The 26,241-nt window shown below is 44.8% G+C and overlaps 2 long non-coding RNA genes across 2 annotated transcripts in view; both read right to left on the reverse strand.

The window, feature by feature from the left end:
- LOC142907046 (uncharacterized) overlaps positions 1–26,241 on the reverse strand; it is a 358,191-nt gene that overhangs the window by 93,184 nt on the left and 238,766 nt on the right. The window lies entirely within an intron of this gene.
- Positions 1,423–8,263, reverse strand: LOC142907044 (uncharacterized). The gene is made up of 4 exons (XR_012930651.1): positions 7,924–8,263; positions 5,859–5,936; positions 2,255–2,357; positions 1,423–1,551 (listed from the first exon to the last, which is right to left on the reverse strand). It is a non-coding gene; the product is annotated as an uncharacterized LOC142907044 (long non-coding RNA).

Here is a 26,241-nt window from a genome sequence, read left to right on the forward strand (position 1 = left end):
CTGTGAAAGTTTGAGGTACCACTACTTGAAAAAATATACTGTACCAATGAAAATTAGTTTAATGTTTGGTTCGATTTAGAACATCTTTCCAATGGTTGCTTAATTTGAAACCATCTTCTCGGTTGAAATTGTGTCTGTTTGTAGATTTGAATTGCCTCGTGATAAAAACCTGTGGGTTTGCAAAGAACCTCGGTATCGGAGAAAATTATATCGTGATCACCCACAGCGTTGTAACAGTGATCAGCCAAGGCAGAAGAATTCGTTCTGCAGTGTTTCAAATCAGGTTTTTATCAGAGATTTGTTCACGAGGCAATTCAGATCTACAAACACAGACACAATTTCAACCGAGAGGATGGTTTCAAATTAAGCAACCATTGGAAAGATGTTCTAAATCGAACCAAACATTAAACTAATTTTCATTGGTACAGTATATTTTTTCAAGTAGTGGTACCCCAAACTTTCGCAGCACAGGCAGTTGCACTGCCGGTGCCGATAACTATGCTACACCTTTCATCATGCTAAGTCCGCCAATCAAATGCTATTTTTTTACGCTAATTCCTTTGTCAAGGCACCTTAATCCCTCTCACACAGCTTAAAGGTCGTAGTCTGAGCTTGGCTGTGTTCACTCCAGCACAGTCTTCGAGACAGTCTGGTCCCTTCACCTGATGAAGGCCGCTTGTGTTGTGGCCGAAACGTTGTGATTTTTGTTGCTTTATTTTTTACCTACGTGACTTTACCGAGTAGAACCAAAGAGTATGGATCCTTGCAGTCACGAAAGCTTCAAATCTCTCCCCTCTCTTCTAACTCTACTCCCCTCCACAAACTCACCTGTCTCTCCCTTCTCATCTCACTCTGCTCTGCTCCACACTCACCAGTCTCTCCCCTCATCTCAATATTCTCTCCTCTACACTCACTGTCGCTCCTCTCAAATCCCCCTCTACGCCCCTCCACACACTCTGCTTCTTCTGTCCCCTCTCATCCACTGTACTCCACCTCCACAAACTTCCCTGCCTCTCCCCTTCTATCTTACGCTACTCCTCTCCAAACACTCACCTGTCACCCACTCTCGTCCCACTCGACTCCTCTCCACAGAATTGTATCTTACCTCTCATCTCAGTGCCCCTCCACACACTCCCATGCCTCTCCCTTTTCACCTCCCTCGACTCGGCTCCACACACTCACCTGTCTCACCCCTCTCATTCCTCTCTACTCCCCTCAAAAAAATCACCTGTCTCCTCTCATCTCACTCTACTCTCCTCCACACACTCAACTGCCTCTCCCCTCTCATCCCACTCTACTCCACTCTACACTCACCAGTCTCTCCCCTCATCTCAATGTACTCTCCTCCACACACTCCCCTTCCATCTTACTCTACTCCCCTCCACAAACTCACCTGTTTCTTCCCTGCGAGTTCGCGTTGCATTGTAGCCATGCCAGCTGCCCCGGGGAGCGCCAGGACCTGCGCGCAGTTCCAGGTAGGCGAGTGGCGCCGCTGGTGTTGAGTTCCCACCACACTCGCAGCGCCACAGCTGGGTGCAGACCCCAGCTGCGCTGTGGGGGCGGGGGGCAGACAGAGAGAAGCAGATGCTCGCCGAATGATTTGCTGCTGGGTGGACGACGTGGCAGCGCATCGACGTGCAGAGGGGGAGCGCAGGAGGGAGGAACAGGATCAGGATCTGCCCGAGCAGACTCCCACCACAGGGAGTTCATGGAATATTCTTGATTCCTCACGGGATACGGTTGTTCTTGCTCTATTTCACCCTTGCAAATGCTTCCAAGCTCCTCTCTCGAGTCCTCACCTGGTGACATAAAATCAACTCTGGGACACTTAAGAATCGTGTCTGGTTCACAGGTGTGTTTCTGGGTCGTGCCGCGAGGCGTGGTTCAGCACGATGAGCAACGTCTTGCTCCACGTGTTGGGGGCTCGTGCAGGAACTGTGGGGAAGGCGGTGTTGGTGGGCGGGGACAATCGGGGTGGGACGGCTTCACGAGTAGCGAGACAACATATGATGAGGACGCCTGTCTCCACGGCTGCATCCCATCGTAACAGCAATGCCGGCGATTGAACTAAGACACCGCGAGGCGGGTGCCGCCACATTTGGATGTTGACGACAAATTCCATTACTCGTCACAGATTAGCATCATGTGGGAGGAAACCGGAGACCCCGGGAGAAAACCTGCCATGTGTAAGTGGAGACAAGAGGCTGATATTTAGGAATCCACTGCACACGTATCACGTGTCGCTGTGCACCACCTGCCCTTCCCGCACGCGTTCTGGGAGTAGCCGGTGAGCCGGTGGCTCCACGCGCCAGCGACGATCGTGCAGATCGACTCTCCACCACCGGGGGGTCCTGGTCCTGAAACAACAACAACAAACACGAAGATTCCCCCATAGCCTCAATGCTACGTTGGGGCAAGTGCCGAGTTGAAACCACGTGCTGAGTCTGTATGGCAGGGGTCGGCAACCTATGGCTCGCGAGCCAGATGTGGCTCTTTTGATGACTGCATCTGGCTCGCAAATAAATCTTAGCTGACATTTCTTTAGTTGTATTCAGTGTTAAAAAATATTATATGGCTCTCACGGAAATTTATTTTAAAATATGTGGCTTTCATGGCTCTCTCAGCCAAAAAGGTTCCCGACCCCTGCTGTATGGTGTCTCCCTTTTTTGCAGAGTGTAGAGTGTGAGCGAGTATATATGTGTTTGGGAGCGTGTCTGAGTGTGTGATAATGTACAAGTGTTTGCGAGTGGGGAGCAGTAGCGTAGTGGCGTGAACCCAGCGAACCGAGTTCTATTCCTGCTCATGACCATTATCAGTGACAAATATACAAACCTGTTCTGAGCCTCCCCTAAATCAGCCTTAAATGAGTACAGGCAGTTCCTGGGTTACGGAAGACCCGACTTTATGAAAATGAATTTTGATTTAAAGCTTTCGTGACTGCAGGGATTCATATTCTTGGTTCTTTTAGTGAGAATTCTATTGTTTTATGAAAATGCTCTGATAAATGCATGAAAAATTTAAGATGCAGAAGAAATGTTCGCATAAGTTAAGCAAGCGCAAATAGTGCAGCACGGTGAGGTTGCGGATGAATACCGCGGAGGGACGCATAAGGCACGCCGCCTTACACCTCACTCCACCAAAACGCCTCCTTCACCAAGCCCCACCACGATTATGGGCAATGTAATTTTTGTATACCATTACATTATTGTTTGTTTCCTATGCTTCGAATTATCTTTTCCCCCATGTTTCTATTGTTAGGTTTTTACTGTATTTAATGTGCGTGCATGTGTGTTCGTGTGTATGTAAAGTCTAGGCCTAGCCTAATGCACGGTAAACAAACATTCGGAAGTGACTGCTTTCTGTTAACGATTTTTATTAAAATGTTTCGTGGTATTCAGAAACAATTGGATCCAGAATATGTTCCATTAGTTTAATTATGGGTAGTGTTATTCGATTAAATTAAAAACGAATATGAAGTGCAGAGTATGTACAGCAATAGAATATAGGTAGCAATAGAAAACAGCACAATACAGTCCTGAGGGAAAACGAACTAGTATTCAGGTAGGGGAGGCACAACTATTTCTGGCTATTGGATTTTAGCTTTATTTCAGGGAAAAATTGTTCAGTTACTGACATATGGAAAATTCGGGTTACGGATCGTTCTCAGGAACCTAACCCTTTCGTAACCCGGGGACGACATGTACCTGGTGCTGTGTGTAAAACATCAGCACTGGGGAGACTAAGTCAGGTGTGGTGTTGGCCACCCACCCTCACGTGTGATGTGTCGACCTTCACAGGTGCTCTCGAACAGCACTTTTCCCAGGTAGCGTTTGTCTGCAGATTGCCCGATGATATAATCACAACTTTCTGGACCACAGAGGACGCGTGCTGCAGGATTGGAAGGATACCTTAGTGGTCCCCTTCTATAAGGGGGATCGTACTACCGGAGCATCTTCCTACTCAGCGTGCCGGGAAAGGTCCTAGCAAAAAAATGTTCAACATCGCCCTCTCGCCAAACACACCGAAGGCTTGCAGTGCCCGAGTGTGGTTTCAGACGGGGCGGCCTGCACGGATGTAGTATTCTCTGTCCGTCTGCTATAGCAGCAGCAGATGCAGCCAAAGCAGCTCCACTTCTCAGGAAGAAATGCGAACTTGGCTTCCGATGAGGTGGACTCGCCGTGTTCATAATGCAGGTGGTGTCCACCTCCATGAAAACAACCCCTCAGTGTAATAGGGTTTTTCCCCTTTTTTCTGGCAACGAAACTGAAACCTTTTTACAAGGATTCATGTCTGGTCGAGCACCAATTGGGTCGAGGCTCGAAAGAAAGCCGTCCCTTGGTGTGGACCAATCAGTTTCAAGGACAATGCATATATTATCATAGTATGTTTTCCTGTTTGCATTTTGACTGCAAGTATTGTGGTTAATGCAGACATGAATCCTTGTAAAAAGGTTTCAGTTTCGTTGCCAGAAAAAAGGGGAAAAACCCTATTATTATATTTTGGTACTGGCAAAGGAGGTCTAATGATGTAGATGCTAACCCCTCAGTGTTTAGTGGCAGCAGTAGTAGAGGAAGGCACGCCATAAAGGAGCGCGCGTGACAGAGGGGAGCACAGAAATTGTTATAACAGTTTATTATAGTCATGAATAATGTTACCATCTTCGAAATATTATCGTTGTTTATCAAGTAGAATGCAATGTTGTTCATTTTATCATAGTTTATTGTTCTAAACAATGTTAAGAATGTTATAAAGGTTGTCAATGTTGATATAGAAGAATGCAATGTTGTTAATGTCGATTTAGTTCATAATAAAGTTGACTCAATTATCCGCTTGCGATTTATCCGATTTGAGGATTAACCACGCACCTGATATTGACACAAATTAAAAACTCATGGATGTTTCCCTTAATCCCAAATTAATATTCTAAAAACAGTGATACACTTATTCATGGAAGTGTTTATTACAAGTCACGTGCTCCGGTTAATCTGAAATCCATGTGATCGCCCCTATGGTACAGTAGTTGCATATCTTTACAACAGTGGGCGGAGTTTGATATTGATTGGCGTGGCTCTGCTTCTGTCCACTTAGTGGGCCGAGTCTTCTGCGCGGGAGCAGGAAAGTTATCCCTGAGCATGTGCATCGTTCGGTCGATCGTTAGCATTCGTTCTAAATCAAATACTTTTGTAACAAAAAACAAGATCAATACATTCTTTACTAAAAAAATGTAAAAAAATTTATTTAAAGCTTTCGTGACTGCAGTAATTCATATTCTTAGCTCTTTCGGTAAAGTCACTTTTAAAAATTCTCACTATTCCCCCCTATGTTCACTCGTGAGAATTTTTATTGTTTTATATATATTTTATTATTTTAATTGTTTCCCTTCAACGTGACTTTACCGAAAGAGCTAAGATTATAAAAAATGTTGTTCATTAACAAACTCAATTTCCTTAACTTAAACATAATGTATATCTATATTAGTGTTTTTTGGCAAAGAGATCCACGTAAAATGGATATTTTTGGATGGTCCGCAATTTTTAAATTAGCCACGGCTGTCCTCCTCGGCATTAGCACGGATAATCAAGAGGCTACTGTATTGTAAAATGTTACCATTTATCAATGTTGATACAGTAAAATGCAATGTTAATGGGGGAGAACATACAAACTCCACACGCTCTCTTATACTCACTCTTATATTCACTCACTCAACCTCTTGCATACTCACACTGCGGAATAGCGGGCGAACATACAGAATCCACATGCTCTGATACTCACTCGCACACACACACACACACGCTCTTACCAAATAAATACATTAATTTTAAAAATGTAAAGGTGCAACCCTGGAATTGCTTGCTCACGTCACTGTTGGTGGAAGGGGCCTCCAGTAGAAGGAGCTCTAGTAGAAAAGCCGTGATCCAGCAGTACATTGAACATCGCTGTAAATAGAAATGTGTGGCACCCATGAAATCATAGAAGTCATGTTACCGGCTTCCTGGACTACCTGGGACAGCTTTCCCTGACACTCCCCACCGGCTCGCGGTTGACGACGCACTAACAAACCAGAGTGACTATGCCAATATAGTAAACCTTCTCTATTCACGAGGGTTACAGCCTTGTGTTGCAGTCGAAACGTCGCGAGAATTGTATTGTTTTATATTTATTTTATTGTTTCCCTTCAACGTGACTTTACCGAAAGAACCAAGAATATGTAGAAATCTTGTTCACAGTAAAAATGTGATAAGTTATTGATAAGAGAACACAGCACTGGGTGGCGATAGCCGCAACACTTTCCCCGATTGCATTCGCCTCATTCTTGATGGATCTCACAGTCCACGCCAAAATGTCGGCCTATCACAGACGTGCTCTCGAGTGCTAAAATGATAACTGTGCGTTGTTGTTATCAAACGCCTGCATCTCCCGATGAGTCGTCCACCTGAATTCCTCACCATCTCCATTGTCATCAAATCATCATGAAAGGTAATAAAAACGAATTGTCATTCATATTTTATTATTTATTGTAGTCAGTGGTATTAAACATTTACTATTCCCCCCTATGTTCACTCATGCCAGGAACGTAACCCCATTTTTCCTGGTCAACAAGGTTTCTACATTCGCGCGCGTTTTCAAGAACATAACCCTTGTGGTTTGAGAGGGTTTACTGTCCATATTTTATCCTGGAAGAAGCCAGTGTTATTGACGAATGCGTCCATGTATTTGTTGTTGTGCTTGTGTACCACTGCCAAAGTAGAAACACCAAGTCATTCGCTGTGCGCTGTGTACATGAGAGCAAACAGTCGGTGCGGTAGACCAACATTGTTACCATGGGTGAGGGAATGAATCTGACTGCTCACCCTTCATCTAGATGAATCATCGATTGTGCATTTCATATAGTGTACCGTCAAAATACACGACTGCATTCTTCTTCAGGGTCATTTTCAATGACGCGACAACTGGGTGGGATCGTTTTGCATTATTTCACCGATTTCAGGCTCACAGCCTTGCAGGTCAATGCCGCGCAAAGAACACATTGGCAGTTCAAACGTCTTTTGTGCATTCCATGTCGCCTTGGGTCTCATAAAGCCATCCTCACTGTCGATGTGATGGTAATGTCTGTCACTAATGGCTTCTCTAGGCCAGTGGCTCGCAACCGGGGGGGGGGGGGGTACGTGAGGTGATTTATAAATGTGTGAAATTATAGCAAACATGAGTCACTGGTGAATAATCACGTATGAATCTGCCACGCTAACATCGAAGTCCATATCGTGACCTAGATCGGTATAAAAGACCTTTCTAAATTAATTATCAACAATGTTGTTTCCAAAAGTAACCAGCGAGCGCGAACAAATTACGCCGTTGATTTTTTTATCCGCTTACAAGTTACTGGCTAGTTAGGGATACCTCACAAAATGGACAACTGGTTAACATTGATGTCCATTAGTCATACATTTATTTCTCAGAGCCGTGACGGGTCAGGCAAGCGAGGGTAATCGTTTGAAACACAATTCTACAAGAGGGCTAATAGTAGCCAGAGAAGGTTGCATTCTTTATCAACGAATCTAGACAGAATATATTCAAACCTACGAACATAAATGTACAAAAGACACTTAAATTGACGACTTGGTTAAGTTTGACTTTTAAACGCTTATCTTAACACTTGTTTTCGATAGAAAGTAAAATAAACATTGAGTGAACCTCTAGGTGGGGGGAGGGGGTAACGCGCAAAACGATTCTGTGATATTTCCACGCATGTTAGTACAGTAGCATTTGTCCCGCCAAAATACTGTACACGTGAGTTACTCAAACTTGCCGCTATCAAAAGCTGCAGCCCTTAAGCGTCGGGCACAAAGAGAAGACTACATACCTGATATATAAAATCTATATGTAACACAACAATAATATATGCATAGTCAAGAGCTTACTTACCGACCGCTGTTGTTTGCGAGGGCTGGCAATTTGCGATGGCGGCCCCGCTCGCCGATCCTCGGGTGTGGGTGGGGTGGCTCACACCACGCCCGGCCGCCTTTGTCTCCCCGGTGGCGATGTTTACACACCGTACTCATTTGATGCCGAGTCGACCTCGGAGTGTCCCAGGACCACCTCGTACAATTGTCACCCGTGTTGGCCGTGAGCGGGAGTCGCGAGTAGCTCCCCACGCGCCGCCATGACAGTGCCGCCACCAACACCACGTGGCCCCCACCTGGGTCACGTGCTCAGGCAGCACGCGCAGCACAGGAGAGTGAGAATCTGACGGCTGGGCGCAGGGCACGTGGTAATACGATCCCATCGTTGTAGCGTAGCGGCCCTTGCCAACACGGGACGCGTTTGGTTGATCGGCCTCCACTTGTTTCGGGAACATGTTCTTGTGTTGCGAACAAATTGAGCGTTATAGCAGACTCTAGTGAAGGAGAACGCTCGTTAAGCGAGACGCGCCTGTGGTTGGGAAACGAAACGACGTGAATGCAAATGTTGCAATGAAACCACAAATATACAAATGAGCGATCAAATCACAGCATCCGTGAGAGATGGTGTGTGCAAGATGAGTTTGTTGAAGTTGAACTGCCGGCTCCACTCAATTTCCAAAGTGTCTTTCCACTTGGGCGAAGACTCACCACCTCAGCTGCCTGGACGCACACTTCGCAAGCAATTTCCCTGATTTCGACGTGAAAAGGTGTCACTAGGCACGAAACCCATTTCAATGCCCAGCCTAAAACAATGGATGTGACCGCGGCTGAAACGAAACAACTCGTTGAAATGTCACGTGATTAGTTGTTTTTTTCTCACGAAAAAGAGAGAATCCGCAAACCCCGACATCTTAACGCGTGCCTCGAAACCGATGGTGCCCTTTGCAAGCATGTAGTGTACACGTGAGTGAGCGCACTGACTTTGGATGTGACCGCTGAAGGTGGGATGTGCAATGTCAGCCACACCGCAAGATTTTGAGAAGCTGTGTCGCATGCCTCAAGCAACACGCGTCTCGACACTCGACCTGGTGAGTCCAAATTATTGCTTCATTTCTTTATATAAAAATAATAATATTTGTTGTTCTATAATACCGACACAAAATTAACGTACAGAATATCCTGTCACTTGAAATGTTTTTAATTTATGGTTATTGTCAGTTTAATAGGAATTTTGTATTCAAATAGGGTCATATTGCAAAATTGTTTTGATAGTGCTGCTATACAGTGCGGTTAAATTGCAATCTTCAGAATCGAATATTAGTGTAATTGATTAATTGCAAATATTGGAGGTTATTCCACACAATCAAAATATTCAAAGTTGATCTGTGCAGAGTCCCAAAGACGCCAAGCGTCCAGCAACAAACAGCACCATCAAATGTCAAAGGAATGAGACCCACGTGAGTATTGAACACATCGAACACAGAGCCTAGGACGAGAGTGGGCGGGGCAGAAGTGGTGGTTACATCGAGTTTCCCCCTCCCAAAGGAATGTGGAATATTGACCACCTTGCTGAGATGCATACAGAATGGCATTGCACCCCATGCTCGTTTGGAGCAGCAAGACTCAGATTTTTCAGTTTATGCCAAAACACACTTTCATTTACAAAAGCAAACCTTACAGCTCATTTGCGAGTCCACTGCTGTACAAGGGCCTCCACACACCGTGTCGGACATTTTTGTTGTTCGACCATACTTTACGATGCTGCTCGGTATGGGTTGGGGGGGGGGTACAGGATCTGTTCAGATGTCACCGATGTCAGCCATGGCCAGGAATCAAACTCAGATGGCGCAGTGCATGAACCACTGCATCATCACTCCATCCATTATCTTGGATCCAGCTAAAGGTAAAAACAATTGCTGTAACATTTTTTTGTTGCAGCAGGAAACCATGAATAGCGAATACAGTACTATAAAGACAAAATCGGTAGCACACGGATACCTTGAGTTTGCTATATCGCAGGTGAGTTCGTTGTCACATTGTGTTTGATATGCCGTTATGTGACACGCACTTGCGAGATCATATGGATTTGTTTTACTGAAATCATGTGTTTTTATAGTGAATTCCTGATTTAGACCCCCACCCCGCCCTCAAGCTGGGCGATGGGTCTTCATCTTCTTTCGCATGGCTAATGTAGACGCAGAGCAACAACTGCAATCTCACATTCAGGTGGTCAAGCCAGACAACCGCGCCAAGAGCAGTGGAGTGTATCATCACTGAGATGTCTCTTTCGTATTTGTGGATCGGGCGTTGCGTCGTTATATGCTGTACGGTCTGTTCTGGATGACCACAGTCACACACTACTGGGGAGTTTTTAATTTTCCACTTGTGCATCAGGTATCCGCATCTACTGTCGTGGTTTGTGCAGTGGATACAGTTAGGGTGGACCATGAGCTTCGTGGAAGATCAAACCCAGGGATCTTCTTGCGTTGGCTCTTTCACAACAAGGCGGTGTTTGTGGGCGATGGGTGAGGGGCATGTCTAGTATGCGAGACTGAGACTGCGAGCGCAAGACATTGAAACGTCTCCTCGTGGTACATGCAGGCAGTGGTTTGCAAGGCTGGCACGGCCCGGTTTTATTCATTCGGGCTTTAATCGGTTTTTATATAAAACCGGAGCACCTGGATCCTGCCCAAATCCGGTTTTATTCGGTTTTATTAAAGTGAAGTCGGGATTTCAGTCGCACGCACCCATTAGCGGCGTTCGGGCCGGGGCCCGGGCTCAGCCGCCGTGCGCACGGCGGCATGGCCACGTCGACCGCCGCTGCTGCTGCTGCGTCTGAGCGAAACTTCTCGACGATGGGATTGATACATTCCAAGTTGAGGAACAGCCTGGCGCCCAGCACAGTCGAGAAGCTCGTCTTCATTAAGTCGAACCTCAACGCGTTCTACGACTACCCCACGCCCGGCGACGGCCACGACAACACCGAGTCCAGCGGCGAGAGCGACGACGAAGACGACGCGGCGGCGGACGATGACGACGAGGAGGAGGATTGAAGTGTGCACGAGACGCCGATAATAAAACCAGGTTTTAATCGGCAAAATCGGGTTTAATTCCATTAAAAGCAATAACCCGATTTGTCGGGCAAAAAAATCGGGTTTTCCCCACCCTTGAGTGGTGGTGCTGGCCTATTTGGTGACCCCGAGCAGAAATGGTTTTGCCCCTACCCCTTTCCTATCCATAAACTCATTGTGAGGCGACACGGAAGATGTAGCAGTTTTATATTGAATCGCTTTTTTAAATATTCCTTCGAAATTGAAATCGAGCTTAAATTTAGTCGACCTCTAGTGTCCTGAGTTCAAGACCCTGCATGATTATACAGTTCTATTCTCCTATAACGCGGTAGTTGCGTTCCTGAAGAACACCGCGTTATGGAAAATCGCGTTACAATAAATAATGTACGGGGTGCTTAAATTGTTTTAATACTTGTGAGAATGTGCAACAATACCAGCCTCCGGGCTCTGGAGACCACCTAGAGAAGATTCCAGGCATGTGTTGACAATGATGGCGAGCAAGTGGAGACTCTTTGTGACTTTTTGCAGCTATTAACATACATTTCTTTATCATGTTACAGTGTATTATCCGTTCTTTTTCCATTAAAAACGATAGTCCCATATAAGTGTTAAAAACATGTTGAAGCACCCTGCATAATATAGGGTAAAGCAATGTCTGCGATAACACGTGATGTGCGTACGCAGCCTGAACAAAGACTGAGGCGTGTGGGTAGCATCAAGAGCATCCAGCAGCATCCCACCTTGTGTGATGCTACACCGAGGTCGCCTTACAACTGCTTGTTCCTACTCGCGCAACGTAGTTCTGTTCACTCGATTGCTTTATAACCAATTCGTATGCGCGTTATAAAAATGTGTTCCCTAATACATTCATAGAATTATATCCAATTCGCCTTATGAAAACACGCAGCATTACAGAACAGGGGTTGCGCAATCAGAGGGGAGGCTGAGCGCGTCGCTGCCTCACCTCTCGTCTCTTCCTGTATTTGCAGCGGAGCTCCGCAAATTTGGCGACTTTGACTATAAAAATGTTTGGAATAGTACAGAAATGACATTTATAACACAGATCAGTGGGAAAATGTAAATTTTTAATTGATTATTCTTTTTTTTTGTAACAGCTATTCTCATTGGAGTATGACAGGTGAGGCTGTGCCTCCCCTGACCGCACGTCCCTGCGCTACACGTACATACAAGTGTATTTGATTTTACATTGAGATATGCTGTGCTGTATATAAGTTGTTGATCCTTGTTATGGAGGTGGTTTTATTGGAGACTAAAGAGAAGCCATTGAGTTTCAAAAGCTCTCTGTGCCACCCCGCCCTCTATAACCCTATCTATTGTACGAATTTACAGGAGCTTGACATCACATGCCAAGCTATTGTAAATGATAGAGCAGCTAAGCAGTCCGAGGGGCCCGAAACGCCAAATTAGAAGATTGATGATCAGGTAAAAAGTATTTGTATTGTTTTAATATAATATAAGCTACTTTAGTTTTAAAATGACTCCTTGTTAATTGAATTTCGTGGAGATTATAGAAACAAACGTACAGCCAAGCATACAGATTAGCCACTTATAGAGTAGATGCCCTCCAGTTGGCCAGTGGACCTCCACTAACCGATACATTTCAAATAAACCACCCCACCTCAGAAACAATTACGGCGTGTTTCAAGGTACCTACTGAATTTCCCTCTGACTACACAGCACGATAGCATGATGCATGAAAGAGCCATTGTTATCACGTCTCACATGCCGACTGTAAATACTTTTTTTCGTTACATTTTTCACCTCGTGCGCATCACTGTTTATGTGAATAAACACAAAAAGTCAAAAACACGGTTAAAATCAAAACAATTACAAGAGCAAATTTTGATTTAAAGCTTTCGTGACTGCAGTAATTCATATTCTTAGCTCTTTCGGTAAAGTCACGTTGAAGGGAAACAATAAAATAATAAAATATATAAAACAATAAAAAAAATTCTCACGTTTCGACCATAACACAAACGGTCATCATCAGGTGTGTCGGTTTGCATGAATTTATTTATTTTTAAACGGTGTATTTATTTATTTAAAAAAACGTTAGCGCCACGCGCAGCGATTTGGCAGTTTATTTAGAAGGACGAGTCCATCTATGTTCTGAAAAGAGGAGGGGGGAGACGAAAATTAATGTATGCTGTCTGAAAGCCACTGTAAGCGTGAACAATCAATTAAGACCTGAAATTGTTTATGATTTATCGTCTCCCCGCTCCTCTTTTCAGAACATAGATGGACTAGTCCTTCTAAATAAACTGCCAAATCGCTGCGCGTGGCGCTGACGTTTTTATAAATAAATAAATACACCGTTTAAAAATAAAAAAAATATGCAAACCGACACACCTGATGACGACCGTTTGTGTTATGGTCGAAACGTCGTGAGAATTTTTTACTGTTATATATATTTTATTATTTTATTGTTTCCCTTCAACGTGACTTTACCGAAATAGCTAAGAATATGAATTACAAGAGCACTTTAAAAAGGAGGAAAAAACCTCCCGCCTGCCCTGATAAGTCCGGTATGCCCGATACCTTAGATGCCCCTTGGAACTGCTGCCCGGAGTGTCAAAATATTGCAATGTATGATGCGAGGGAGGATGTGGAATAAAATATTTTTCATGAATAAAAATTTGGGCCAAAAAAGAAATGGTCAAATATCCTCAAGCAGTGCTGTTCACGAGGGATGTTTGACCATACTTCACTCAGCTTGTCAGTGCTGTTTAACAAAGGGGGCATCCAGGACCAGTTCAGATACCACTCCGCACTGCTTTTTAGCGGTGGCCGGGGATCGAACTTGCTTCGCTGGGTTCACAGTGCAATGCACGAAAACCACCGCGCCGTTCATCCACCCACATCTTCGATAAACAAGGGGTCATCGTTGGCTTTAGAAACGCAGTGTAAATATTGTGCTTCGGTTAAACGCAAATCAACTGTAGGCAAGTGCTATTTTTTAAAAGCTGAAGAAAACAAGGCACTTTCACAGCTCGATTTAAAAACACGACCCAACGCAAAGGCGCGGAGGAGGCTCGCGCGTTACTCGCGTTGGAACCTCGCTCGCGGCACGCTCAGTGGCGCCGATTCTCGTCCTCCTCCAAGAGGTCCTGCTCGATGAGGACGTCCTCGTGCTCCACGAGGCTGCCCTAGCTGATGCACGTGGCCACCGTGGAGGCGCTGCTGACGTGCGGCTCGCTCGCGTGCAACACATGACGCGCCGCCTCGTCACGTGCAGGGTGCGCGCGTGCACACAGCACGTGACGCGCCTCGTCACGTGCAGGGTGCGCGCGTGCACACAGCACGTGACGCGCCTCGTCACGTGCAGGGTGCGCGCGTGCACATAGCACGTGACGCGCCTCGTCACGTGCAGGGTGCGCACGTGCACACTGTGCGTCCCGGGGACCCGGGGGCCCTGCCACGCGTGCTCACGGTGCACAAAGCACACCGACCTGAGACTCTCACCACACTACCACCAGCGTATCGCAGTCGTCTACGGTTGGCCACGTACGGTGCTAAAGAAGTTCAACGTACGTACGTCTCTACTACTATCCTCACCACTGCCATCGTTACAAAGATGCTCACCACCATCGTCGTCAGCCAATTCCTATCCGTCCTCACCACCCCCATGATGAGGCAGCCAATCTCCGTCTCTCGTGATCGTCATCCAACGTCAACCATCTGCCGAGACTTGTCATCGTAATCATTGTTACCCAATGAATATGTATGTTGAACTTCTTTCACGCCGTACGTAGAGAACGTGCTAATCGGGGGTGCGGGGGTAGGACAACAAACTAAATAGGATTGGTTCAAGTGTCGCTCACGTTAGTCTTGGTTGAGAATCAAACTTAGGGTCACGGGGTTTTCATCAGTGGTACGTGTTAAATGCTACTGTACTGCTCCACCCAAACAATTACAGCAACAAAACTTATTGGGTTGGTTATTTATGCATGTCATGATGTCTTAAAGTGAGGTTTGTGTTTATATTATGCTGATAAAACGATAGCGGTATAGAGAACGGATCAGAGAATTGTCGATTCACTCACGCGCTTTACTGCAGTGTTAATTTCTTCATCGGGATGCTGTCGGTAACTACCCCCGGAACAATATTCTGCCTTGCCCAAATCTTTTTTTATATCACAGTTGCTTAGCACAGGCCCAAAATGCCCATCGGCCATCAACAAACAGCACTCCTGAAGTTGAAAAAAACACAATATATTTCTTGCATTGAGCGAGGTTACAAGATCTTGGGAAAGAGACGATGGGAGGGAATGTCGGCGTCACGGTCCAAATTGTGCAAATTGTCTGCAAAAGCCACTCATTGGGAGAAATGCACAGCAACATCACCCCCCTCCCACTCCCCACCGCAAAACTCCTGCGGGTCTGCGAGACAGAATTGGATCGTCGCTTATTAATGCTCGTGGCTGGCGATCGCGAGAGTCGGCGGAGTGGCGCTGTGGCCCTCCAGCTGCGCTCACCCTGGGGGTTGTAGCAGTCCTCGGCCATGCAGCTGAGCTGCTGCCCGGAAGGGCGCGCAGCGCTGTGCGTGTCGGGGCGCTGCACGCGCGTGGGCCACACGCCGCCTGGCACCGGTGGCACGGCGATGTGGGCACGCCCATCTGTCCCCAGCCGCTGCTCACAAACAAGCAGAATATTGATTTATACTGGAGGAATCCCATGAGCTATGAAGCTCTTTTTCACAGATGTCCAGTTAGGGGCGGATCAGAACGTTACAACTACAAATAATACAAAAACACGACAGCAGGACAAATTAGGAGCAGTTTAAAACAATATATAGTTGGTAAGGCCTTCTGAACCATGAGCGCCCAGGGCATCATAAGACGTGCCATGCTTGGGGAAGGTCTTGACGACCCCATCGATTTGTTCCATGCTTGTGATCACTTCAGAAGGTTTATTTGATACGTCTTCATTATTAATCTGTTGTTTATTTTGATAATGCTCTATATTTACTACTTTCGTAATCGTATACAAAATACATTGCGCTAATTATTTTCAATTATTTTCGTTCTCATCATCAGCAGCAATGTTCAATCCACTGCCGGATGAAGGCCTCCCCCAAACAATTTAATAATCCACCGAACACGAGCACCTGTGCGCGAGCCGATGTCGTCGCTCCATCTCCGCAGTGGACGGTCTCTGAGATGCGTTTCATTCCTTGCCTGCTGCCACTATCTGTCCTCAACACGGCTTTTGTGGTTCCAGAGGATTTGCTCTCAGTTTGCTTTCACAGCCCCCACTTTATACTCTACATCACTATGCAAATGTATTTGAGTGGCGATATCCTTTTAAATGGTTTGCTCCTCTCGTATTACGATATACATTTTTTATTTATAAAACACCGGATCTCATGCGCACACGCGCACAACTCGCGTAAGCTTTGCGAATCAATGCATCAATACACACATACAAGCTGTCCCTTTTAACGCCGTCAACCTGAAGGTGTTATCGCAGGTTGTGCAGTTGAAGAGCGCTCCACTCCCCCACTCCCTGTCCCGTGGCACTGGCTGGTACTTCCTGTTGCAGCTCCTGCACTGGGACACCTGCACAGTAAATACAACGAATGATCCACACCCCGATCAGCAACGGTGGAAGCAACAGAAGTTGTTGTTGGCGGTGGCATTGCCGCTCGTTGGCAAGGTTCACGATTCATCCCCGTGGCCACCCTGGTTAATGCCGTGGGTGTATTACCAGAAAATATATGCCGTATGCTCCACAGTGGATGTGACAAATCCCGTGACGCGATTAGGAAAAAGAGTAGGCCACGTGCATGAAGGTCATGGTTCAAATAAATACAAATATTTGCAGATTACCCAATTGATAAAACCCATAGAAACATTTCGGGAAACTGGCAAACTACTACCTACTTGCAGCCTGGGGCTGTGTTCACCTTGTGCCATATGGGGACAGCTGCCATCAGGGGCTCCCCTGGGCTAAAAATAAAGTTAAGTATTGGAATGATTGAGATGAGATGGAAGATGCGAGTTTCTGAGGCAAGCACCTTATAAATGGAACTGCAAATCCTACTCGAGCTAATTTATATGAGGCAAGGTTCCAACTCACTGCACACTCACTGTTTGCGTTCACCTAAGGCAGGGGTGGGTTACCTTTTATCTGCCAAGGGCCATTTGTATATTTATAACATCATTCGCAGGCCATACAAAATTATCAACTTCAAATTAGCCTGTTATATTTCATCAAACATTTAATTAACTCGCCCCCTAATGTGATGGCTGGAACTGCTTCTCTTTGGTGAGGCGTATCCTTCTCTACATTAAAGGTCTGCCCGGCTAACCCACGATACCCCGTTGCCATTGGCCACGGCGTGCAAACATACTTTTCCGGCCAAACGGATGCTTCCCCTTGTGCTCGTGTGGACCTAACCGCGGTGACTGAGTAGCCTCGTCGTGACCATGCAATTGCACGTCAATTCATGGCTCCGCGGTGTAATTCAACCTGGGGGAAGTCGTCCAATTCCCTGGCCCCAGGAAACCGTGGGGGATGTCCCTACGAAGAGGGCCCCTGGGTGAAAACCTGGAGGCCAGGTGACTTCCCCACGAGGTCCTACGTGGGGGTGTGTGTGTTGTGTGTGCTCATTTGGGGGGTGGTGAGGGAGAAGCAGCGTCGGCCCGGACGCTCTCCCGTGGTGGCGTTGCAGGAACGGCTCCGACGGAGCGGCTTTGCTGTTGTGGGACCATACAGTCTCTCCAAAGGGCCACTGATACTCATTCTTATCCAAGTGCTCCTTACTTGTCTTACCCCAGAATGGACGATGGGTTGAGTCAACTTCCGACTAGCATATGATCTATCTGCCTGTTGTGGGATGGGTGCTCTGATACCTGGCGAGATGACTTATCATATAAGATGAACTGATGCGATGTTATTTACAAAACACAGCCAATTCTGGCTGTCACCTGATAAGGATGGTTGTAATTACTGTCGAAACGTCGTACTCGACTTTTTAATGGTGTGGGTTTACTCTCCAACACACAACCGGTGTGCTGAACGAGAAAGGGAAAAAAGTGAGGGAAAAAAGTATTTGATCCCCTGCTGATTTTGTACGTTTGCCCACTGACAAAGAAATGATCTTGGTGATGACCCGCACTATGTAAGAAGCAGGTGTAGCCAAATCTTCCTGCACAAAAGTAAAAAATAATGGTTATTGAATTATATTGTGACCACAAATCCTGACAGTTAATTTAATTATTGACTAGTATTCAGTCACAAAAAACGTATATTTTTCAGCATTATATAATAGCTATTTCGAAATACAATACATTATGATTGTATAAAACCATGTTGAAAGTATGCTCTTGCTAGCAAGCGATATCAGGGTTCTTGTCTATGTTACTACACAATCCATGGTTTGGTAATAACTCACGCATTCCTGGAGGCTGGCAGCATTTAACAATTCACTTAAAGCTTGTGGAGTGGTAAACTTGCCAACCACGAAGCTATTCTGCCACCGATTTGTTTTCTTTTTATTACACATTCATTTAAAAACATGTATTTACATAAATAAGCATTTAATTGCAATCATTTATGGAGGATTTACTCACCTCAGTTTATAGGAGAATTAGAAACCCGATTCAACCGTTCACAGTGATAAGATGGACTGTAAAAAAAAACAATCATGATTACTTTAAGAATAGTTTGCAATTCCAACTTTTTAATTTCCTCCCGAAAGAAAATACCCACAATGATGGAATTGATTAATTAATCCAATTAATTAAATTAAATACTTATACTCCAAAGTGTATGCTCCCCCAACCTGTATTGACCAGAATAGTGTAGTATAATCAAGTTTATCCATATTATTTCCTATGGTTTACAAACATCAACAATGCAGAGAATCAGAAGTTATGTGATTTTGCCATTTAATTGCTTTGTTTGAGAAATGGCGAATTCATATTTGGGGGAGTGCGAAGTTACCCGGTCCATGGTTTGGAGTTCAATAGCCATAGTTGCACACAGAAAAGAGTCGGTAATTTAGGTATCAGCATTTTACGTTCATGGATCCGAGTTACTCCTACCCATTGTTAAGGTGAAAGTAAAATAAACAACTAAGTCGTAAGAATGACCATTAATAAACATCAACCGCACAAAAATATGTGTGCAGCAAGTGTGTGGTTTGCCAAGGATGAAATTAGTGATGCAACTATTATTTAATTTTGTTTAATCTTAAATAGTGGAAAATTCAATAAAGTTAAAATATTATTTCAGTGAGTGTATCAATTTAACTAATAATATATTAATTTGGCAGGGTGGTCCAGTGGTTAGAGCGCATGGCTGTCTGTTATAATTCTGTGTGTTCAGAATTAAACTGAAAGCTGACTCAGCAATTTATCCCTCGGGGTTTGAGAACAATTTTTTACGACCTTGTGGGAAGAGACAAGTCAACCTCCATTGGAATCGCATGGGCCCGCTATAAATGCAGAGTGTTTAGCACGAGCTTGAAGATACAAGGAAATAAAACAACATCTTGAGATGCATTCAGACGCAAAATCGTATTGTAGCATAGAAACTCCACCCCATTTTTGAGTGGGAAACTACTTTGACATTGAACTTTATTATCTGAGATGTGTCAAAACGTGTCCCGTTTGTATTAGATCAGTAAGACATACTTAAACATCCAAAGTGAATACATAGGTTAATAGACATTAAAGTTAAATCATATATATTTTAATACAAAACACTTCCAATGCATTTTTTAAAAATGAATTCTGATAAATAACCAAACCGAAAATATACAGAATAACATAGTATCGGTAAACATGTTTGTGGCTCTAGGATGAGACATCAAATACAATAAATACTGTTGTAGTTGTCACATCCGAGACATTCCCTACAGCCAACACAAGGCAGTGTAATAGGATGACAAGCAGCCTAGAAATGCACAATGCACCACAGAAAGCACCCTTGCTGGTCATTAACCACAGAAATACATTCATTCAGAAACTGTGGATGGCTTAATACATGTAAGTATGGATAAAAGGTGAACATCACAATTGGGAATGAAATATGACTCCTTCCACAGCAGGGTGGTTGCTTATGCAGAGAAATGGATGAGCCAAATGCGAAAACTTTACACACCACCCTGCTCATAAACACCACAGTTATGTCAGAAGAGACCCGTGGAGTGATATAAACTTACCTTAAAGAGTTGCAGCCATTCATTAAATTGGTCTAATCGTTGCTCTGGCACGTAGCTGAAGACTGAATTTCATCACAATTCTCATCCATTTCATAAGCGCTCTTCCTGTAACGGTTCACACTGAAAGCCATGAGGTACTGTATGTATTAAATAAGGTACATTCGGGACAGTTTTTAATTACCGATGTGAAATGGCCATTGCTCAATGGAATTAAATGTGCGATGAAACACATTTATTTGCATGTTTACCAAAGTATGCAGTTTAAACATGAATGGGGCACGCACTATCATGTAATAAACATGGATACAACAAAATATTAATATAGATTTGTAACCCTTTCCAACATTTTCTGCTGGATGAGGACCTCCACACAAAGTGGGGGTCGTGTGAGTTAATTGACCATACTTCACCAGGCTAGTCGGTGCAGGTTAGTGAAGGCTTCCAGTATATAGATGTGGGAGCGTGGAAATGGATGTTGCTGCACTGCCCTCTGCTGCAAATCACGCAGCACTCCAGCTTCTTCTAAAGAACCTGCTGTGGTGGGTGCTCTTTCAAGCGCTATCCACCAGACTCAACAACACTACTTCGCTTCTGAGATCAGATGCATCCAAGGCAATTGGTTATAGACCAGAAACAGATTAAAAGCCTTGATATCGACCCTGAAGGTCTACATTTGGATTTCATATTGAACCTTTTCTTTATGAAACACCAATTAAGAGCTCTCAAATAACTTTGGCAGGCTACACATCAGCACACACCTTAGCTATATAAAATAACAGGGAAAACAAAGTGCACGCTGACCAAGCATAACAAAGACTGCACTGATTGAGTGTGCTAGAATTAGAAAGTGTTTCCCGGTCAAAAATATTCCCCTGTAGCACCGGATAAGTGAGGCTAAGATGCTTGCCGTTATGGATAAGTATGATTTGTGGGTAGTTTTGAAGTGGTCAGCGTCATGTGGCTGGTAGCCATATAAAATTAATTTGTGGTCAATATGTTGCCCACAGGCCGTAAGTTCCTCACTGCTGTCCTAAAAGCAAACTGATGCTACGTCTCTGCGATTACAAACGAGACGCAAGCTGCGCTGTTCCTGGAATTGATTGGCTTGGTTCTTATCCCAAGATTGACTTGGATTAAACCCCTTCCCTGCCATCCCCTGCATGGCTGGAAGGCAACAATCCATAAAAAAAAATATAAAGAACTTATGTTTGGGTTGTCTCAATGTTTTGAAAATGTTTACTATGAAGTCACCACTGTTTCCATCCTAGCTAAAGCAGGTCGAGTGGCCCGATCACAGCTTTCTTGACCTCGTGCCCCACTGCCGTGGGAACCCCGACTTGACCCACTTTTCCAGTTCCCAAACATAGGTCAGTCCGCTATTAAATAAATATGGGAATGCGGTGTATTGTTTCCCTATATGAAGCTCTGTGAAGTGGCTAAATCTGCCTTTTTATGCGAGTTCCTTGCTATCACTTGTATTTACTGACACCATCTGGTCCAATAGTTACAAAAATGAAACATGGAGAAAAATATTCACCTTGTTTATAATGGCAGTGGAAATATTGTAAACTACAATAAATGCAAAGTACGTACATTTTCCCCATGTTGATGTTATTTTGGTCCGTTGCAGCCAACTAATAAGAAACAAGTTAAAATCACATCCTCAGTGTTAAAGTGTTCTAAAGATTTAGCGGTTGTGATTGCAGACGAAAAAATAAAAAAATTAACACATAGGCTTTACACGACCAATATTATCCATAAGAGGTTTTTTGGGTTAGAGCGCATAAGTAGAAATGTGTCATATTATGGGTAAAAGATAGAAGTCATAACAGGTATTACACACAGGTACTGCCGGGGTCATGCATCCCCATAAAACAAAAAATATTCTCAGAAACAAAGTAGAAAGTGAATGTTAGTACCAGTTGCCACTTGTGGCCACATCAGCAAGTTCAAAAATTGCCTTTAAGCTAAAATGACAGCCTACAAAATACCGATTGGTACATAGCAATGTAAATTGATCTCTTGCTTATTTTTAAGTCACACACACTAACAAGACAAACATACCAATGCTACAAATGTTGAGACCATAAATCTTTACGGGAAAGTTCACAGGAACTAATAAGCCCAAAAGAGCCAGCATACACATTGATAAATAAGCACCCATCTCTCCTGTATAGCTATGCAGGAAAGGTCATGCTGATGAGCCCGATCAAGGGTGAGGTCGCTCATCTATAATTAGCTTTCACTGTAGGTTTGCTACTTGTCATAATCGGAATGCAGCCAATGTATTGTGGCCAACATGGGGTTATTGCATTTCCTCGATCACCCATCGAAAAAAGGGATCAGATAGCCACTAGTATCATGAGAGGGTCAGGATTAACTGATGGGCATGGATAAAAAGGTATTTTGATTTGACCTAGGAGTTAACACTTTGACATTTGTACCTGGTGATAACTAGCATTCACATCCTGGGAACCTGGGGGAGTAGATTCCACAGCAGGAGATGACCTGAACATAAAAATACATATCTCAGTATAACAGTTGTGTTTTTCCATTTAAATGCAAAATCCAAAGTGAACAATTGCAAATAGGCTAAATATATTTACTTACTTGCATCGGTTTTTATACCATCTCAGAAGACGTTTTATGCACCGAGTCATGAAAATGCCAACAACAACTCCAATAAGGATTCAAATGCCAATGCCAACATCAAATGAAAGGCATTGAGTGCCCTGACAAGGAACAACAGCAGCAGACCGAGGGGTAGAAGGAGTAGTCTGGATATCTGTGGAAATAAAAAAAGCAGCCACCTTGAGACATACAACAATGTAATCGGTTTAAACAGTTTTTTAAAATACTACAATTGATACACAGTGATACCTCTTGTCAACAAATAATCTGGGAAACTAATTCCTTCATAATGAAGTCAACCGTGCAGGGCCCCTTCTGCCCTATTTTTGCAAAAAAAAATGAAAAAAATATCTCCAGAAAGAATGCACAGTGATTTAAGAGTAAAAGGTTGAATGCTGTGCGGGCACATCACTTTGGACATTTGGACATCTGTGAAGAGCTTTATAGATCATTGGATTCCTCCAGGATAAATTAATATTCTGATTCTGACTGTGTCAGCAGCCAGTGAAGAGCTGTGCAAGTCTGCCTCACTTGGACCAGTCATCAGCAAGTTTCACCAGTCTACCCTCATCCCGCTAGCCAGTGCTAGAGCTCAAATTTATATTTAAAGCTTTCGTGACTGCAGGGATTCATCTTCTGGGTTCTTTCGGTAAAGTCACGTAGAATGGAGATAAAATAATAATAATAAAAATAATAATAACAGAATAAAATTCTCACGACGTTTCGACCACAACACAAGTAGCCTTCCTCAGGTGAAGAAACAGGACTGTCCGGAAGACAGCACTTGAGTGAACCCTGCCAAGCTTGGAAGCGTCTTTTAAGCTGTGTGGGAGGAACAGAGCGCCTTGACAAAGGATTTTTACATATACATTAGCATGTAACTGGGGGATTAGCATGATGTTGGTGTGAGGGATGAGCACCACGGAGAGTGACGAGCTCGGACCGGAGGAGGGGGGAGAGGAGTTTACATATACATTAGCATGTAACTGGGGGATTAGCATGATGTTGGTGTGAGGGATTAATACCACGGAGAGCGACGAGCTTTGTTCAGACGGACGAGTCCATTTACACTATGTATTATTCTACTAACTGTTGTATATGCCCCCCTTTCCATCTTAATATTAACAAGTAATTTTTCAATACATATAGATACATATTTCTATTGTTTCTTTTAATTTTAATAATTAATAAAAACACCAAACCAGGCCTCAGCATGGCATGTGGAGGTCATATTTACCTTGACCCACTAACACGATTTTGACGTTCAGAGCCCTCCCAGGGTCAGAGGGAGCAGATAGAGAGCAGAGCGCAGCGGATTACAAGGGGCTGATGTAAACACAAAGCCAGGGTCACTGGGAGGTTGCGTTAGCCTAGATCTAGTTAAGTAAAAAAAAACTAATTGGTTCTGCATTACTATTTAATGACAGGGTAGGCTAAAGTTATTGATCTTCACATCCACTTCAATTGAACCCTGCCACAAGCTACGTCAATGTAACCATCACCCGTCTATTAATTTAATATGAAACGTATTTACATATTTTAATAATTTCTATACGACTTGACCCGAAGCCTAACAATCAGGTTTTCCTAAGTCAACATGAATGCTCTAATCCACCCATACGCAAATAATAAGCTGGGTTAAAGTAAGAGTAGAGAGGAAAAGAAATGCAAGCGCACAGCAAAACTGCAACGTAAGGAAAGGGCGATGTTAAACCCAGGGTCGGAGAGAAAGGGAGATCCCGGCCGTCTTTGTATCCCCGCAGCGCGGGATAGGAGTGTGTATACGCTTGGGGAAACACGAGTCAAAGACCACAACGGGAAGCTGACCCAGACCTTGGATTAATACAGAATCATAACTGTGGAACTCTGATGAAATGAAATGTTAACTTAAAACTTTTTAACCATTTCTTTGTGCGTCGGTGAAAGTCGGAGGGAATATCACCCCTCCCTCCAGGTTGTGCACCCAGACAGAGAGGCGCCTTCGAGACAATTTATAACATTTGATTGTTTTACTTGTGGGTTTTATGGTAGGAGTATGACAACGGAATATACCGTGGGTGATGCACACAATGACACACACTGACACATGTACGGACACACACGGACGCAGATAAATACGGACAAATCCTGACACAGCAAAAATCGAAAGAAACCCCGCCTTGTGGGCAGGATCCGAGTGAATGGATTTTTGGGCATAAAAAGAGGATCCTGAGCATTGAAACCTCAGTTCGACCGGGGGGGGGGGGGGGGTCGGCTCACCAGAGTTCGACCGGGGGGTCGACTCTCGGGAGACAGTTCGACTCGGAGGAGCAACTCGGAAGAGTTCGACCCGGGGGGGGTCGGCTCACCAGAGTTCGACCGGGGGGTCGACTCTCGGGAGACAGTTCGACTCGGAGGAGCAACTCGGAACAGTTCGACAGGAGGGGGTCGGCTGACCAGAGTTCGACCGGAGGGGGTCGGCTCACCAGAGTTCGACCGGGGGGTCGACTCTCGGGAGACAGTTCGACTCGGAGGAGTTCAACTCGAGGGAGTTCGACCAGGGGGGGTCGGAACTCGGGGAGTTTGACCAGGGGGGTCGGAACTCGGGAAGTTCGACTCGGAGGGGTCGGAACGCGGGGAGTTCGACCAGTGGGTCGGCTCAGGAGCAGTTCAAATCGGGAACGAGAGCAACAGGTCGCCAGCCAGCGAGCTGCAGAGCAGGGAGCTGCGAGCAGAAGCCAAAGTGGCCCCGTCGCTACCCACTGACGTTGGCAAGACTCGCAGGGTAGTGAGGCGTCACCTAGTGTGATTTCCAAGAGCTGAAAGACAGAGTATTGCTGAAAGATTATTCTACATTGAGTCCAGCTGCAGAGCGACCGACGCACCAAGCAAGAGCTTCTGCAAACCAGAGCAAGAGCACGTGCGACTTGAGTCATCCAGCAGTGGAGAAAAACCTGCTTTCAGCAAACCAGCAACGAGCACGTTCGAGTTCTCCACCCAGAGAGAGGGAGCGTGCCGATGCAGCTCATCCAACAGTGGAGAGAAACTGCTGTCAGCGAACCAGCACGAGCGTGATCGCGCAACTCATCCAGCAGTGGAGAGAGGTGTCCACTGAGCAGAACTGAGAGCGATCAAGCAACTCTCCCCTGTGGACAGAGGCTGGCTGCTGCATGGAGGAGGGCGGCGATACGTATGATGCACTCCCACACACCTCACCGCTCTAAAGGGAGCGAGGCTACTTCTCCTACAAGCGATGCCAACTTCAGCGTATGGCAACGCAAATAATTAATTCCAAACACTGACTATTCAAAACAATTCATATCACTCAAACCTACACGGGTCCTTAACCAGAAGCGAACATTCAAGTCTGTGAACCATCTGGCTGTGGAAGCATAGATCGTGTGATAACAGTCCGTCATTTATAAGTATATTCATAATTTCCCTCTTTAATATTTTGTTTTGGACTGTA

The sequence above is a fragment of the Petromyzon marinus genome, chromosome 74 (assembly GCF_048934315.1).
Source record: "Petromyzon marinus isolate PM22_M1 ecotype Great Lakes invasive population chromosome 74, UKy_Petmar_22M1.pri1.0, whole genome shotgun sequence".
Classification (NCBI taxonomy): Eukaryota; Metazoa; Chordata; class Hyperoartia; order Petromyzontiformes; family Petromyzontidae; genus Petromyzon; species Petromyzon marinus.